The sequence below is a fragment of the Puma concolor genome, chromosome A3, assembly GCF_028749965.1.
Source record: "Puma concolor isolate L17-30 chromosome A3, mPumCon1.1.hap2, whole genome shotgun sequence".
Taxonomy (NCBI): domain Eukaryota; kingdom Metazoa; phylum Chordata; class Mammalia; order Carnivora; family Felidae; genus Puma; species Puma concolor.
In genome coordinates this window covers 63300751-63319239 of record NC_141669.1, presented here as the reverse complement: position 1 = coordinate 63319239, position 18489 = coordinate 63300751, and the positions used below count along the sequence as shown (strand labels likewise).

Below are 18489 nucleotides of genomic sequence, written 5' to 3'. Positions count from 1 at the left end.
GTTATGTTCTATGCAATATTTGCCAATACCTGTCCTTTGCAAACATGATGCTCTGCGCTTTTATTTGCTAATATCTGACAAGTCTGGTTTGACTAGATCGAATGGATACGGCTGGCCCAGCAGAACAACCAATGAGGAAATTTTCAAGTCACTGGTGAAATAAGAACTGAGTGATTCACATTGTGGAAGTCTTTATTTTAAACAATTATGTTATTTTCTAAGGTGTTGCTTTCTTTTATGTAATTAAAATATTTACTTTTCATGAAATGATAATATGTTTTGTTGTTGCTATTTTGTTAGTTTTTAAATTTTTTTAGGAAAGTGAAAAGAATGAACTGACACATTAATCTCTGCAAATTTAAATTTGTTATTGATGTATAATTTATATACATGGTGAGATGAACACCAGTGTGCAAGTTTGAAAAGTTTTTATTTATTTAAAAAATTTTTTTTTCTTAACGTTTGTTTATTATTGACAGACAGAGAGAGACAGAGCATGAGCATGGGAGGAGCAGAGAGAGAGGGAGACACAGAATCTGAAGATCATGACCTGAGCCAAAGTCGGACGCTCAGCCGACTGAGCCACTCAGGTGCCCCAGTTCGAAAAATTTTTTAAAAAATGCATATACCCCACAAGCATAGAATATTGCTTGTGTCTCTTCTCCAATTCTCACCTACTTCCTCAAAGACAGCGATTGCTCCATTCTCAAGAGATATTCACCATAGATTGTTTTGTCTGTTCTAGACCTATCAGTAGAAGCTTGTAATAGGTATTCTTATCTGGTATATTTCACTCAGCATGATGTTTCTGAGATTCATCACTGTTGTATGTTTCATAGTTCTTTCATTTACATTGCTTAGTAGTCTTCCCCTATATATACATACCACCATTTCTTTATTTATCTGTTACTAGGCATTTGCCTCACTTTCACTTTGGGGCTCTTATAAACAAAGCTACTATAAACATTTATATATAAGTCTTTATGGAGGCATCTGCTTTCTTTTCCTTTTTTGTACATAACGCAGAAGTGAAATCACTGGGTCATATGGTATGTGCATGCTTAACTTGATAAAACAAAAACGAAAACAAAAACAAAAATAACTGTTTCCAAGGTGGCTCTACCATTTTATATTGTCAGCAGTGGTGTCTAAAAGTTCCATTTTCTCCATATCCCTGTCACCACCCTGTGTTGTCAGCCTTCTAAATTTTAATCGATCTAGTGGGTGTGAAAGAGCATTTTGCTGCGGTTTTAATTTTTATTTCCCTAATTACCAATGATACTACCATCTTTTCACGTGTTTCTTGAGCAAAATATATCATTTTTATGAAAAATTTGTTTAAATATTTTCTTCCTACTACTGTTTTAGCTGCATCCCCCAAGTTTTAACGTTATGTTTTTATTATTACTTATTTAAAAGATATTTTCTTTTTTGTTTTGCTTTCTTTGATTAAAGGGCTATTTGATATTATGTTGCTTCATTCCAGGAATTTGGGATTTTCCAGATTTTTTTGGTTATTGATTAGTAATTCCGGTTTGTTCAGAGAACATACTCTGTATGATTTTAATCCTTTAATATTTATCGAGACTTCCTTTATTGTTCAACAGGTGGTCTTTATTGCTGAATAGGTCACTTGAAAATATTTTCTGTTTTGCTATTGTTATGTGGACTGTTCTAAAAATGTCAATTAGGTTGATCCGGTTGATAAAGTTTCTCAAATCTTCCATATTCTTAACGATTTTTGTCTACTTGTTATAGCAATCAAAGTATTTATGCTCTGTTATTAGCGCATACAGATAATCTTTGTGCTTTGGTGCTGATAGTATCTATTACAATAATTTAAGTTCATCAATGTTTCCCTTTGCAGTATCTAATCTACTTTTAAGCCAAAATAGTAAATTTTATATTTCAGATATTGCAATGTTTTGTCTTTATAATTTCCATGTGATTCTTTTCTTGTATCTTTATCATTATATTTATCTTTTCCTTTAAATTCTTTAGATTATTTGCAATAGCTATTTTAAAACCTGAATGCTAATTTCATCTGCTCAGTAATTTCTGTGTCTTATTTTGTTGATTGTGTTTTTCCTCTGTAAACGGATCACATTCTTCACCCTTCACACATTTAATGATATTTTTACTTTTTATTTTTTAGTAATATTTCTAATTGATGGAAGTTGAGATTGCTTTATTGTTGAGAGGCTAGCTTTTGCTTACTTCCTTTAAAGAGTATTTAGTTTTGTTTTAGAAGGCATTTGATTTTCTGGCAGATCAGTTTGATCATTTCAAGGCTGATTTGAACGTCTTGTGAGAATAGGTCTTAAATTTCTCTACTCCTAATCTGTGGCCTTTCTAAGGTCTCAGTGAATACTGGGAGTGTTCAGCAAGGTTTCTTCCCTCTGGCTGATCAGACACCCTACCACTGGGTTACCTCTGGAATTTCTGTTCAACCCGCAGTTTCCCAGAAGTCATTCTCCCTATGTAAATGCAGTGTAGTATTAAGCCAAAGATTTCAAAGGATCTGTATGCAGATTTATGGTGATCCTTCTTTGCACAGCACCCTCCTCTCTGGAAATCTGCCCAGCAAATTTTCCGCTGCCTTCAATTATGATCTCTGCCTCCATAGCTGAGTACTCTGCTTGAGATCTCCCTTCTTGTACCCTGATTAGGAAAGTACTTTCAGGCAGAAAGCTGGAGTAATTAGAGGGTTCATTTTATTTGTTTCCCTTTCTTAGAGATTGAAACACTGTGCTGCCTATTATCCAAAGTCTGAAAACATTTGCTTCAATTATTTTGTTCAGTTTTATAACTTTTTTATGTTGGGGGAGGGTGGATCCAGTGCCAGTTACCCTGCTATTGCCAGAAGCAGAAGTCCTCATTCCTTCTAATATCTTGTAGTTTGTTAAGTGTTTTTCAAGTCTTGGAACAAAGGAATTTTATAATCTCTTAATAATGATGAGATCTAAAACATTATGTCATTCAAATGCTTGACAAACACTGAACACCTTCTCTGTACTTGTCATTGTCAGGTACAGGGAATCATAGGACCCCTATCATCAAGAAGCTCCCAGTCTATTTGGGAAATAAATGGAGAAATAGAAGCTACTATGCATAGTAGTTTCTAAAATATATTATCAGAAATGTAGTAAAATAGTTGATATTATGGTTATTTTGGGACAGAGTAGTGTCACAAACTTATGATTTTATCCCCAATGGATTGCAAGAGATGCAACCTTCCTCAGCGGGCCAGGCCTGTATACGATTTCATAATTTGGTTTCTCTCAGGCAATCCAATTTGATGACTAGTAATGAATATTATTTCCATTTCCTTCATTTGAGAAACAAGTTATCAATAAATCTTACTTTAGGATAAAGACAGAATATAAATTAGAACCACAGGAACCCAAATTTTCTATTATTTTGATGGTAGTTTTCTCTATGCCTATATGTTCTCACAAAGTTCACTCCCAGGGATCTCAGATCTCCAGGCATCTCCAGGGATACCCCTGGTATGACAAAGCCAGGGGTGGGATAGGCTACTTTAAAAAAAAAAAAAAAAAAATATATATATATATATATATGTGTGTGTGTGTGTGTGTGTGTGTATGTACACACACACACACATATATATATATATATATATATATATATATATATACACACATATATATGTGTATACACACACACACACACACACACACATATAGCTTTACTGGGAAACAACTTACATGTCATAACATTCACCCTTTTAAAACACAATTCAATGGGACTTTTTTATATTCACAGAGTTGTGCAAATATCACCACTATTTAATGTTAGAATACTTTCATGACCTCAAAAGACAAAACAAAACAAAAATCAAAAACCTGTGTCCCTTAGCTGTCACTTCCCACTTTCCCTTCCTGCCAGCTCCTGACAACCACTAATCTACTTTTTGTGTCATTGGATTTTGCTCGTCTGTCATTTCATATAAATGGAATTACATAATATGTAATTTATAAAATTTATAAAAATTATTTCTAAAAATATGTATCAACTAAATATTTGAAATATAACTATTATTTTTGTTTTTACCCCTGCTTATTTTGTCCCCGCATGTATTACAAAAAGATGTTGTTCTATTAGCTCTTTATAATTCAGTGTTTTAGAACTTGGAATACATTTTTTATTCCTTTTTAGAAAAAATATATAACTCATAATAGAAAGTTTCTGAATTCTACAATAATGTAACTGTGACATGATAGTCACAGTACTATAAAATAGTATCACCTAGTTTTTATTGGAAAATACATTAAAAATTAGAACTTATATTGGCAGACAGGCCTCCTTCTCTGGCAAAATATCAATCAGGAGGATTTAACTCACCATCCCACCTATTGGGCAGTGGAAGCTGCAAGCCACACTGGTCATGGTTTCATAACTTGGGGAAATCTGTCACAAGTTGGATCTGGAAAAATGATGAGCTTAGCACTGAAATTTGGCATAGACCAAGGGGAGCATTTCTCAGTCAAGGTCAGTCCCTTGCTAAGCATTGTTAATAAAAAAGCAAGAATACTGCCCTGAAGAATACTTCAATGTTTGGAATTCAGAAAGTCAAGGATGAGGAGAGCATTCTTCAGTTCATTTCTTACTCTTGCTGATTTTCTATGACCCAACACTGAGGTGAGACCTGAGTGGAGAATGAGAGTGTTACTGAGAGGAGTAACACTGAGTTGGGGAATGAGTGTTATGGGGGATGGTATAGTCTCTGTGGAAGCAAGAGATAACGGAGACTCCAGCATGGCAGGAGCAAGATAGGATTCCACAGCCACGAGTCTTGACTGGTCTCCTTGGTTTGCCGGATGGGGGCGGGGGATGTTGCATTTTTATGTAAGGTCCAGCTGGATGTTGCTGAATTTTTCCATATTGTACCTAAAGGTAAGCCCAATGTCTGCTTGACAGTTCAACTCTGTGTTCTCAAGGGACTGTATTCAAAATGGCTGAGGGACCCAAGGGCCTAATAAATCTCTACTGCTTTGAAACAATATGATTTTGAGGAGGAAACTTTAATTGCATGTTTCATGACACTTTTACTGAAGTGCAGATTGCACCTGCATTGTGGGAACAAGCGTGTCCCATGCCTAATACTTAGTTTTGTTGATGAAAGTTACTTCACTACTGTCCCTTGCCTTTCCTGCACCAACCTATTCCTAGTGATTCCTCCGTGCGCACATTTGACCTCCCATTTACCGTGTTAAAAAAAATGCAGTCCTCAGATAGGACTTTATGTATATAAAAATTAAACACTTATTTGACATGGGAAGTAGAGGGCTTGAAAGAGTTAAGCAAATTAAAAGGTATTCCTCTCTGGACTCAGATGTGTCCTCCCAACTGTGAATATTGTAAGGGGTACCCTAATGAAAATATAACTCCCATAGGGAACTTAAAGGCAATTAAAACAACATTAGTGTTTTTCATAACTTTACAATGTCTTTATGCATGTGATAAACCTTACTAATTATTGAAAAGTTATTTGTATTAAGATTTCAGAGCAGAGAGATAATCTGTGCAATTTAGAATCCTGAGCCATCGTCAGGGAGCTGGCTAACAGGACCAGAATTCCCTTGCCAGCATCTCCAGTTGCATCAGTGAACCTCAAACAGGATCCTTTGCTGGCAAATATTAGCTTACTGTAGTTTAAAAATAAATAAATACCTTGAGTAAATGTGCAGTGACACCAAAAATTAGTTTCCACAAACTGACTAAATATAGTATCTATTGGGAAAAGGCAAATGAGTTCAAGTGGAAAAAAAAGACCAAGTTCTAGAGTGGAGAGCATGCATTTCTCTAAATGGACGAAAATTTTAGTGTGATCTGAATGTAATCAACATTCAAGGCTCACTTTATGGAAAGAAGAAAGATAGAGGCTTACTGCATAATTTCCATAATTCAGCTCAGTATCAATTTGGCAGGAGGAATACAGAACACCCCACAGTGCTCTTAGCACAAGCTAGACATCCAAACCATGCAACTGATTCGCCAACCTCTCTAATAAGCTAACATGTGATATGCTAACCAGGCAGTCTTAAAGGCATAACATAGAAAACATGGAGAGGAAGGTTACTGAGGTTTCTAGAGTGTAATAAGGGAAGTTTCAGAGATAGAAAGGTCCCTAGAGGTTACTGAAGTACAATAACTCTGTCATTATAGGGATAAAGAAATTGAGATCCAGAAAGATCAAGTAAGTTGCTCAAAGCCATTCATTAAGTGAGTGTCAGAACCCAGGGTTAAAAGAGGTCTTAGCTTTTGGAGAAATACTTTCCCCATATAAATAATATAGGTGATGCATGGCAGAGCTATAGTGACAAGCATATCAGCAAACCAACAACCCTTCTATTTAATATTTTGAAACAGTGAGTAGTATGGAGGTTGTAATCTGGGGGCAAGGTTGGATTCCTTTAGGACAACACTTGAATTCTTCAGCAGTTGCTTGATACCAGGGGCCACAAGCAGAGGATGGATATTAGCCCCAAGAACAATACCACATGAGAGATTCCAACTCAGATAACTAAGACTTGTCTGTACTTATAATCACCAGGGACTCATGATGAACTGGACCCCACCTAAGAGCCAACAGCAGAAAGAATTAGATTCCCTATAGTAACACCCCTTGCCTGACTAAAGTGTAAAATTACCATAGCCAAGCATCTGCAATCATTTTCTATGCTGGTACACCCATGACAACACAGTGGCATCAGTGTTCACTTAGTAACAAAAGAAAGCAGGGAGCAAGGAAGCCCATTTAATTTATAAAGTTCGCCAGAGTTCTCTTTAAATCCATTAAGTGTGATAAGCTAGCCCAGCTGAGATCTACCAGCAGAATTAGAAGATTATTTCTTCATTGCTATATTTCACAGGGAATAAATAATCCAGAAGATTGTGAGGGTAGTTTATGATTGAGCCCAATCACAGACATTCATCAGAGAGAAGGCTCAATGAATGAGGTCTGCCCATCCCCTGTGGGCATGTGAGGAGGACTGCAGAAGGCAGGTGTTGTGTATGAGTGAAGAAAAAAGTTTCCAGAGATGGAGTTCCAAGTAATGACCTACTTATCATGAACAACATGCATTTATTAACCTGAAACCAATGCATCAAAAAGCAAAATATATTTCCATTCATTATGTCTTTATTTTGCAAATTGCAACAAAGGTGTCCTGTTTTTACAAATATATGTCCACACACACACACACACACACACGCACACACACACACACACACACACACACACACACTCCAACAAACATAACAAAGAGCACAGAGAAAATAAAGGAAGACAAAACTCAACACACAGTAAGGTTGGAAAGAAATGTTCAGGGCACAGAGAGGGCTATAAGAGCAAAGCCAGGAAAACAGCTTTTGGGGAAGTAGAGCCTCAGAGAGTCAGAGAGCCCTTGACTCTGCCTTTTCTGTTATTCATGCTATGCCTTGTCATGAAAAAGAAAGAATGAACTGAGAGCTACAAATCAGCCTTGTGCTCATGGTTCAGGTGCATTCATATGGCTCATATTTGGACTGACCTTCACTGGATTGTAGAGTTTGTCTGTCGGGAAACACCCAAATCTCAAACCAGAAATCATGCTGCTGGGGACCAACAGACTTGGAATGAGATGAAATACTACCCTCCCCAGTGTATTAACTTTTGCTTGGTAAGCCTTCAGGCAGCATAAATGGATATGGGGATCCCATGAAGAGTTGAAGAAGTTACACGTTTGTCTACCACTTGGCAGGCTTTCCTAGGGGGTACCTACCACTCTCCTGTCTCTTTTATGGAAGAGGCAGTAAAACATAATGGTCAAGAACATGGACTCTAGAACTCAACTGCCTGGGTTCAGTCCTTTCTGTGCATCAGTTTCTTACTTATAAAATGAATATAATGATAGAACAATCTTTTAATTTTCCTGTGAATATTAAACGAACATGTGCATGAACCAGTTACTTACCACAGGTGAAGTTATGGCCTGGTTCATATGTAATGGCAACACATTCATGTTTTCTTTAATAGCTTCCCATCTCCTTCCTAAACACAACTAAATATGTTTTCACACACATTACAGAATGGCAAGACTTCTGTCCCCTAAAGAGGAGTAGTTTGACATGATTAAGAGTACAAATGTGAAAGTAAGATAGATCGAACTAGAATACTGGCTTTGCCACTTAACTAATTCCACGATCTTAGTTAAGTTAAACACTTGCAAGGCTTAGTTGTGAACTACAGATAAGAAAACCTTACAGGATTATTGGGCAGATTAGAAATGGTTGATGTATGTAAAGTGTTTACCATGATAACCTGCAGAATAACCATTCATCAAAAGGAATTATGAAACTATTATTTTTATTATATACTAGAACTGTAGAACTACACATAAATATAGGTATCTTGCTGAAGCTATACATTTTATGAGAAATCTATCTATCTATCTATCTATCTATCTATCTATCCATCCATCCATCCCTTTAACTTTCTCCACTTTCTCCATTATTGAAATGGCAGCTAGACCATTCCATGCTTCTGCCTCAGGGAAGAGATATGACAGGAGAAAAGAAAGATAGGCTGTATTTTTCTGGCTCTGAGTTTCAAAAGCCAAGACCCTCGAGGCAACAGAAATGACTTGGTATAGACTATCAATTTGGGAATAAACTTAATGATAAAAGAACAAAACTCAAACCCTAAGGCAGTCCACCTCCTACAGATTGGGTTGAGGAAGTGATGTATGCATAGAAGTTGGTAAATCCAAAAGAAAGTGGGGTCCTGTGCCCTGTTCCCTGGGTCAAACCCTGGAGAATTACTAAAACTCTGAGATTTGCAACATCTGACAGCACAGATGACTCGTTTCCCATTATGCAGCATGGGCTAAAGGAATGTCTTCATGCTGTACCTAGAATGGCAAAAGCCTAGGTCACCCCTTCAAGAGTTTACCACATGCAGTGAGCACTATAACATAAAAGCAGGGAAATCCGCGGGAATGAAGACACTTGCAGAAAGAAGCAAGGGGTGCTTTAGCTGCAACCTGTGTAGTGTCTGCAGAGGACCACAGGGGAAAAAAAAGGATCATACCCCTGTAAATACATAACATCAGCAGTTACATACCCCCGATCATCTCTTCACAATAAGGCCATGGCACTAAGTAAGTCTCCTAGAACTTAGAAACAAACAGTCATGGGAAAGGGGGACATCTCAAAATAACTGGCATTACAGTTCTGCCAAGTTGACAAAATAGAAAGTAAGGTGAATAACAGAAAAATAAACAAATTTCTATTTCTGACAGAGGCAACTTTTCGTCAAGACTAGAATTACCTGCTACACAGGAAAACTTGGAGAAATTAAAATGAATTTGCTCATGTCACACTGTCCTCTGTTATCCAACAGAGCTATCTCCACTCTCTTTCTAACATGATTAGAAATCTTGATCTCATTTTATATATCCACATTTACAGAAATACTCCAAATCTTGATATATTATGGGATAACTGACTTTCAAATTACTTTCAGCAAAACCTTTTTTTCAAAAAAATCTTACGCAGAATCCTAATATTAAGAATAGGTAAACATAGAGCTTCCTTTGACTGAGGTGAGAGTAGACACAGTCTGACTCCCTTTAGACATCTCTAGTAGTAATCAAAACATCTCTAAAGAACAAGTAGAAGCTGGTTTAGTGGAAAGGCTACTGTAGTAGTCTGTTCAGGCTGCCAAAACAAAATTCCATAGGCTGGTGACTTAAACAACAGAAATTTATTTTCTCACATTCTGAGGCTAGAAGTTGCAGCTGGGACTTCAGGGCTGTAGTACCAGCAGGGCTGGTGTCTGTTGAGACCTCATATCCTGGCTTGCAGACAGCCAGCTACTTATTGTGTCCTCATGTGGCCTTTATATGTGCATGTCCAAAGAAAGAGAGAGAGAAAGGGGACTGTGATCTGTCTTTTCCTTCTTATAAACGCATTAGTTCTATCATATTAGGCCTCCACCCTTATAACCTCATTCAACTTTAATAGCCTCTTTAGAGGCCCTACCTCTATATATAGTTACATTGGAGGTTATGGCTTCAACATACGAACTTTGTGGAAATACAATTTAGTTGATAATAGTCACCTTACTGAAAGTTTAGAAACCCAGGAGGTACTCGCAAATTTGGTTCTCATCAGCTGGTCCCACAGGAAGATGCCAAGATGCTCTGGGATGCATTTTCCTCCATTTCCTAATGAATAAAGTGAGCTAAAAATATCTAGATCAAAATTTTGAAATTACTTAAATGCATACAAAACTTTAGGTCAAAAGAAATTCTATCTGACCACTCTATTCACTGTTGCCTGTGTTAAGTAAATTTTGCACGTTGTTATTTACTCCTCTTCTTTGCCTTTTCAATTAAGGAAAGTGCCCAGTTTCTATTACCACCCTCCCCTGAAATAGCATTTGAACATGTTAATACTACTAATCACCTGGACATGAGGAGTATATTGTATAAGAGCAACCCTTCCACAGAGAACTACAAAAGCCAGATGAATGACAAAATATAGTTATTTGAAGGCAGCAGAAAGTGACAAAGGCATCAAGGACTTTAAGGACCATAATTTTTGGAGGAAAAAACCCACATTCAGGTGAACTGGCATTGTTTTCTACTTTCTCCTTGAGGCACTGAACCATAAGTAAGTGGCCCAAGGCCAAGGAAAGGCAAGAAGAAAATGGTGGATTAAGAATTTTCAGTAGTCACATGAATCTAGGTATGAAATTTGGATTTCAGTGCTACTAAGTCAACCAGGCCTAATACATTTATGAAAATAGATGACAAGATGAAGCTAGTAAAAAATAATAAAATAGAAGTTATAATATTTGAAATGTGATGACTAAATGAAGAACTCAGTAAATAGATTTATCATGTATTAGACACAGTAGCAGAAAGGACAATATCCACATGGAGGCAGAATAGAAAAATATAAGAGACATATAGGACATCATGTAAAGAACATCATGTATACATCTAATATGCCCATAATTAGAATCACAGAAGGAATAGCAACAAGGTTTTAAGAGGAAATAGCAACAAAACTGTCCCCAAATAAGAAAAAGTATCAAGCCATAGAAGTAAATAACAGTGTGAACCACAGGCAGGATAAATTCAAAGAAAAATCCATCTAGTCCTAACATACAGAAACTGTTTATAAGGACAAAGTAACATATTTGGGACAAAGGTAAAATATTAAAAAGGCAGAAATAGATTATGGTTTGCAGATAATTATCTTCCAAGGATCAATATCAAAACATACAGCTGACTTCTCAAGAGAAATAATGAAGCCAAAGAATAATAGAATGCAATCTGAAAGTTCTGAGAGAAAATAACTGTCAAGCTATAATTCTAAATTTGGAAAATATTTCTTTCAAAACATCAATGATAAATGACATTTTCAGATAAACAAAACCTGAGATAAATCATCAACAATATAATTTAACAAAGGAATTCTCAAAAGAAGTTCTATAAATTAAAGGAAAATAATCTCAGATAGAAGCCTGTACATTTAAGAATAAAAAATACACAATGATAAATATTTAGGAAAGCCTACATGAATATTGAGTGAGTAAAATATTAAAAATTAGTCTTGTGTGGTTTAGAACGTACAGAGAACTAAAGGCAGTAGTAATATATATATTGGGAGGGTTGTAAATAGAGATAAATTATCTCTTGCATTGTCAGAAAAGTAGGAAAAATACTAATCTGTAATAAAGTATAATAAGCCAAGGATGCACAATGTAATATCTAAAGTAAACTAAAAGAACAATAAAATAATATATAACTGCAAACAGTAGAAGACTGAAATACTAAAAATAGTTGCCAGATTAATAAAAAGAAGGCAACAAATTGAGAAAAAACAGATGTTACAAATATATAATTTATTGTAAAATTATAGATTTAAGCCCTCAAGGTAATTCCATTAAATGCAAATAGATTAATTACTCCAGATAAGAAATAAAAATTATCTGGCTGGAAAAAATATCTAATAGTATTTTGCTTTAAACATCAAGATATGGAAAGATTGATAGTAAAAGAATAGAATGTAAGCAGTAACCAAAAGAAAGCCAATTTAACTATTCTAATATCAGAATAAATACGTTAAGAATCATTATTGAAGATTAAAAGAAATTTTTCATAGTAACAAAAAGGTTAATTAACTAGGATATGAGTTCTAAATTTGTATGCACCTAATAACATAGTCTTAAAATATGTAAGGCAAAATCTGCCCAAACTAAAAGGAGAATCATACAAAGTCAATCTTATTAGACTTTTAAATTTACTTTCAGCAACTGATTGTATATGATGGCAAAAATTAGTAGATAGAGACTTAAGCAACATAAATGACCAACTTAACCTAATTGACATATAAAATGTAGAACTGCAAGACTACACAATAAAAAAAATCTCTTTTAAAGAAAGTTAAATATTAATGTATAGAGCAAAAGCAAGTCTCAAAAAAATTACAATATTGAAATTGTAAACGGTTTGTGCCCTGAAAATAGTAAAACTATGATGGTTACCAATAAGTGATAACAAGAATATGACCAAACATTTACAAACCAATCGATTTACTTGTATTTAACACAGGATTCAATACTGTAAATATGCCAATTCTTTCCAAATTAATTTATATAATCAATAAAATGCCAGTCAAAATCCTAGCAGGTTATGTGTATATGTATGTGTGTGTACAGAAAGTGAGAGGCATCCTAAAATTCATATGGAAATGAAAAGACCAAAGGAACTCAAGATAATCTGATGAAGAACCAATTTGGATTAAGTTTGTACAACCATTTAACAATAATTACAGTAAATAATACTGTGTAATACTGGCTCAGCTTAGACAGACTTATCAGTGGACAGAAGAGAATCCACAAAGAGACTCACACAAGTATGATTACTTTAATATAAAGGCTAAATGCTGGGCCACTTTAGTATTCATATAAAAAATAAATCTTGATCCTTTCACATATGTAGAAAAATAAATTTTTGCTGGATTCTAGAACAAAATGTAAAAGTAAAACAATAAAGCTTCTAGAATACCACAAAGGATCATTTCTTTATGACTTTAAGGAAGGCAAAATTTCCTAAGTAGGAAATAAAAAGCACTAAGCATAAAGGAAAATATTAGTAAATTTAATTTCATTAAAATTAAGAAGTTTCTTAACGGCAAGGTAGAAACTCCCAGTTTAAAAAATAAACTTTTCATCACAGAGATGAAAAGTATAGTGTTGGGAATATGAAAAAAAAAAAAAAAAACTTAAGTTTTTGTGATCAATCACACCGTTATAAGTTTCATGAAAAGGTAAGCTGTATAGCCGGGGAATATATTTGCAATACATTTAACTGGAAAAGGACTTATATCTACAACATATAAAGAAAAGACAAATAGCCACTAAAAAAATGAGCAAAAGATTTGAAACATTACAAAAGAACATGTCCAAAATCCAGTAAACTTCTGAAAAGATGCTTGACACCATTAGTATTAATGAAATGGAAATTAAAACCACAAGTTAACCATCCCTTCATCCCTCCAAAAAAGGTTAAAACAGAAAAAAAAAAAAATAAAGACAAGAGAAGAAAAAAAATATTGCAATACCAAGTATTGAGAGGATATGGAGAAAGACAAACTCTCATAATTAAGAATACTATTTGATAATACCTTTTAAAGCCGACATATCTATTACTTATGACCCAGCAATTTCATTCCCAACAAAAATGCATACACATATAAAAACATACAGTGGCATTATTCCTAATAACAAACAGCAATAACAAACAATGGAAACAAACTGAATGTTGTCAATAAGACATTAGATAAATAAAAAGAAGTATATTCATACAATGGAATTTTATATAGCATTGAGAATGAACAAATTACATGTACGCTCAACCACATGGATGAATTTCATCAAGATAACACTAAGCAAAAACTCTAGGCACATGGAGGTTACCTTGGAAAGTAAGTGACCATACAAGGCATTAAGGAAGCTTCTGTTTTATTAATAACCTGTTATTCTTTATCTGGTTGGTGGTGGCATGGATACGTCACTCTGAAAAAATGTTTTACTCTGTATATTTAAAATTTATGCATTTTTAGATATGTTATAATGCAATCACTGAAAGTGAGAAATAACAGAGGGTAATGGAAATATAGAAGTACTTTTGCTATGGTGGATAAAATCATCTGGGTGAGAATACCAGCCCTGATTCTCCATAATCATGAGCAAAAAAAAAAAAAAAAAACTAATGGAAACTTGGAAAAATATAGTTGGTCAACTTTTGTAAGGCACCAATATTCATTTCTATGCTAAGTTCTTATTAATCCCAGAATTGCACAACGTTGTGGTGGAGAAAAAAATGTCTCCAAACCTGAATGATTTTCTTCATAAATCTTACTGAAGAGCCAAGGTATGCACACCCAAAATACAGAACAGTCTGAGTGGGTTTATATTGGACATAATTATATAGAAGAGATTGTCATGTACAGATACAATGAAAACAGAATAATCAATATCTGAGGAACAAGAGCAGAAATCACAGGATATTGACTGGGGCTCTGGTTGCAAAATATCACAGGAGTACAATTTTTAGTTTGACCAGTAGGATTTGCATCTGGTCACAAGGCGCCCTTAGGGAATATTAGTTTGTCTGATTGCAACAGGGAAGTTCCATTCTATATTGCTTTTTGTGGATACTTTATAGCATATACAGTAGATAAACTGAGCCACTCTTTAAAAAAAAAATTCACAATTTACTTCCCTTGAACTCAGTGAAGAAGAATTGGGGCTGAGTGGCATAAGTGGTGGCTGAAAAAATGTGCCTTGCCATCTTGGTCACTCTGTAACATCACTCTATCTTCCCCAGGCTCCACAGAATGGCACTGAGAGTTCATTTAAAGCTGAAAAGACCAGAAGGTCAAACTTTAAAAGGACCCCTCATGGCAGACTTTAAGACAAGGGGTTGTTTTTATTTATTTATTTTCAAACTGCATTGGCTAAAAGAGTTAATTTCCCCTGAACCTTAAAGCACCAGATGGGCCCGCACCTTCCAAGGACTCTTTTTTTCTTTAAAAGCACAATTGTTGTTCAGTTTCTCTCAGGTGCAGATTCATTAGCTCTTGACTGGCTCTCCTTGTTTGTCGACTACTTGTGGAAAAAGCCATTTACCCCGGTGAATGTCAAGGTTAGTGCAAACCGTCCTTGCCATCAGTCTCTCTGGCAGAAGGTCAAGGATAAGCTTTCCTCAAATGGGCAGCGTCAAACAAAGCACACACAGACTTAACTCACCAAAAGAAAGAAAGGAGGCCTGCTCTGGGGTTGATAAACATTCTTGTGGGCTTTGAGGACAAAAGATTAACTCCTCCTTTGCCACTTCAAGAAATGCTCACTGGAAGATGCCTTATAATATCTGGATATTTTCGAGCATGTGACATGTTTATAAAGTAATAACTATCTATATCCATATGTTTATGCATATCCATCTGCCTATCTATATATCTATCTGTCATCTTGTTTGTTTAAGCAAGTATTGTAACTTTCAAAGTGTCCACTTTGGAAGTATATCCCATTATCCTAGGCTTGTTCTAGTTGATTTTTTTTTTTGTAATTTCTCCCTTCAGTCTACATTGTAAATCACACGAGGAAGAGCTGACACAGTCTGAAATAGTTAGATCTTAATTTATTTTCATAGAATAATACAATTTTGAATTTGGAAGGAACCTCAAGACTAACCTAGTACAACCTTCCATCCAACGAATGAAACCTCTGCAGCAATTCTGGCAGTTGTCACCCAGCCTCAATTTGGTCACTCCTAATGACAGAAACATCCCTGACCCACCAGAAGACCATATTGAGGTAGGAAGGTGTTATTGTTACAAAGAAAGCTTTTCCTTATATTTACTAAAATCCATCTCTTTGGAAATGTAACCTTTTCTTGGACCATGAACTTCACATGCATTTAGGTATAATACCTTATGTCTATATATATATATATAATATATATATATATATATATTATATATATATATATTATATATATAATATATATATATTACATATATTATACATATATATATTACATATATTATACATATATTATATATATATATATATATATTACAATTCTCCCAGTGAATCATTTCCCACATTGATTTACTGAGGAATCAATTAATACCAAAAAGACTTCTTTATATAAGCTACAGCCAGGCAGATTTGTTTTTGGATTTCTGTATTCCAATCACAAATCATACACCAAGTATATGTTTTTAGTCATTGTATCAAATTTTTAACTTAATTGTTTGCTATCCACATTCAGCCACCTGCTATATTAACATATGAAAGCCCATTGCTATTCTTACAGAAAAATTCTGGGGATCCTATATACTATTCCCTTGAGCACACCATTTGCCATACTCATTCTTACTATTTTTTCCTGAGAGTTTTGCTGGGCAATTTTGCCCCTCTATTTCAGAGTCATCTTCAGAGATCTTGCTCAAATCACTAAGATATAATCCCTTGCATAATTTTAATGACGCCCCCCCACTTTTCCAACAAAAGAAGTCTTGCTCTTTGAAATGTATCACCACTTATCCCACCAAACTCAGTACCATTACAAATACTCATGGGTACATTTGTCTCACGTGAATGAGAAATGGGACAACCTTGAGGTGCTTCTTACACCCTCCACATCTTGTCTCTTGTATATGATATTGATTTTGCCTTCTTACAACTTTCCCAGATCTTTTCCTTGGACTTTAATCCCATAATTTTTTTCCCGCCTTTCTAGAATTCCCCCATATCATATAATTTTCTGAATCACTCAAAAGTGTTCTCTCTTTTTTTTTTTAATTTTTTTTTCAACGTTTATTTATTTATTTTTGGGACAGAGAGAGACAGAGCATGAACGGGGGAGGGGCAGAGAGAGAGGGAGACACAGAATCGGAAACAAGCTCCAGGCTCCGAGCCATCAGCCCAGAGCCTGACGCGGGGCTCAAACTCACGGACCGCGAGATCGTGACCTGGCTGAAGTCGGCCGCTTAACCGACTGCGCCACCCAGGCGCCCCAAAAGTGTTCTCTCTTGACCTTTTCCTCACTTACCTTTTCCTCTGGCAAGGAGACAAACTATTTCTAGCATATGCAACAGCTAAGTATGAGGGAGGAAAACTAACGCTGAGCACCACAGAGTATAGGGTGCTCCTTCAGTGCCATACTTTCTGAATGTCCTAGCAGCTACTGCTTTCTGTGGCTTCACCCACAAACTGTCTCATAAGTTGTCACGGCAGACTGCCTGCTTGCCTTGTGTATTCACTCCTGAATGACCTGATTTTTCTTTAAATCAACCTGGTAAATTCTGCCCTCCAACCACACTCCTTCTTTCCCCATCTTCCAAGGTCTTAGCGAATGACACTTATTTATACTACTGAATGCTAGTCTCACCTTTTTAAAAACAAAATATCTAAAAATACCAAGAACTTCAGAAGGCTTTTCCCTTGAGTTTTTTCACCTTCTGTAGAAAGACTCCTGTTTTCTACCTGCATTTACCCCTGTCCCCTGCTCCCACAGCCACCATATAGTCCAGACACTTAACAACTTAGACCTAGAAGCCTGTAGTAACTTTTAACTAGTCTAGTTGCCCTTACATTCAAAATGCCCATCTATCCCATATGCAAGCAAAACATGTACTTTGGTATTTATTTCCTGACTCAAAATCTCTCAGGTTTTCCAATGCATACCAAAAAAGTTTCATCTCTTTAGCTAGACTCTTCCAGATGTGAAACAGCCATAAGCACAATAAGACCTACCTGTGATTGAAAAATATAAGTTGCATTATAATAAACATAATTTAAGCCACATTGATATCCTTTATAATTATTCTCCTCCTTAAAAGGAAAACTCCCATTACTCAAGTTTGACAAGAATGATCCATTTAGAAGTGTATAGACCATAAAAAACCCCACATAAGTAGCTGTCCATTTAGATAATCCCAGAAAATGCATAGAAAGATACTGAACTTGCCCAGGACGTACCAGGAAAGAAACAGTTCTAAGCTGAGTTTATTGTTACCTTTTATTCTAGTGCACCCTCATTGCTGCAAGGCTTCACCAGGCCCCTTGGAGCTGTGTGCTGAGGGCTCCAAATGTTCGTCCTCATCCCCTCTCCCACTATTGATGGCATAATCCGCACAGGTCATGAGGGGAGAGGCTCACTCGGAGACTGCACCTGCTAAAAGGAGGAAAATCAATTTTCATCATCCAAAAATACAGAACTGCTGGCACACAAACTAGTTGCTCAAGGTCCCTAGGGTCTAGAAGGGGAGTCCCACTAAGAAAGACATATGCTTGGAACAGAAGTCAATACTCTCTCCATGTAGCCAGAATAATAAGGGAAGTGGGGAATGAAGAGGTAGAGGATGGAAAGTTGCTGTGCAGTTCCCCAATTCTGCAAT

The 18489-nt window shown here is 35.7% G+C and overlaps 1 long non-coding RNA gene across 1 annotated transcript in view; it reads right to left on the bottom strand.

The window, feature by feature from the left end:
• The window catches only part of LOC147582504 (uncharacterized), a 181479-nt gene extending 163217 nt beyond the window's left edge, over window positions 1-18262 (bottom strand). Inside the window, exon 1 of the long non-coding RNA XR_015248735.1 lies at window positions 18108-18262. This is a non-coding gene — a long non-coding RNA (uncharacterized LOC147582504). The remainder of the gene's footprint in view (window positions 1-18107) is intronic.
• Window positions 18263-18489: the final 227 nt, after the last annotated feature.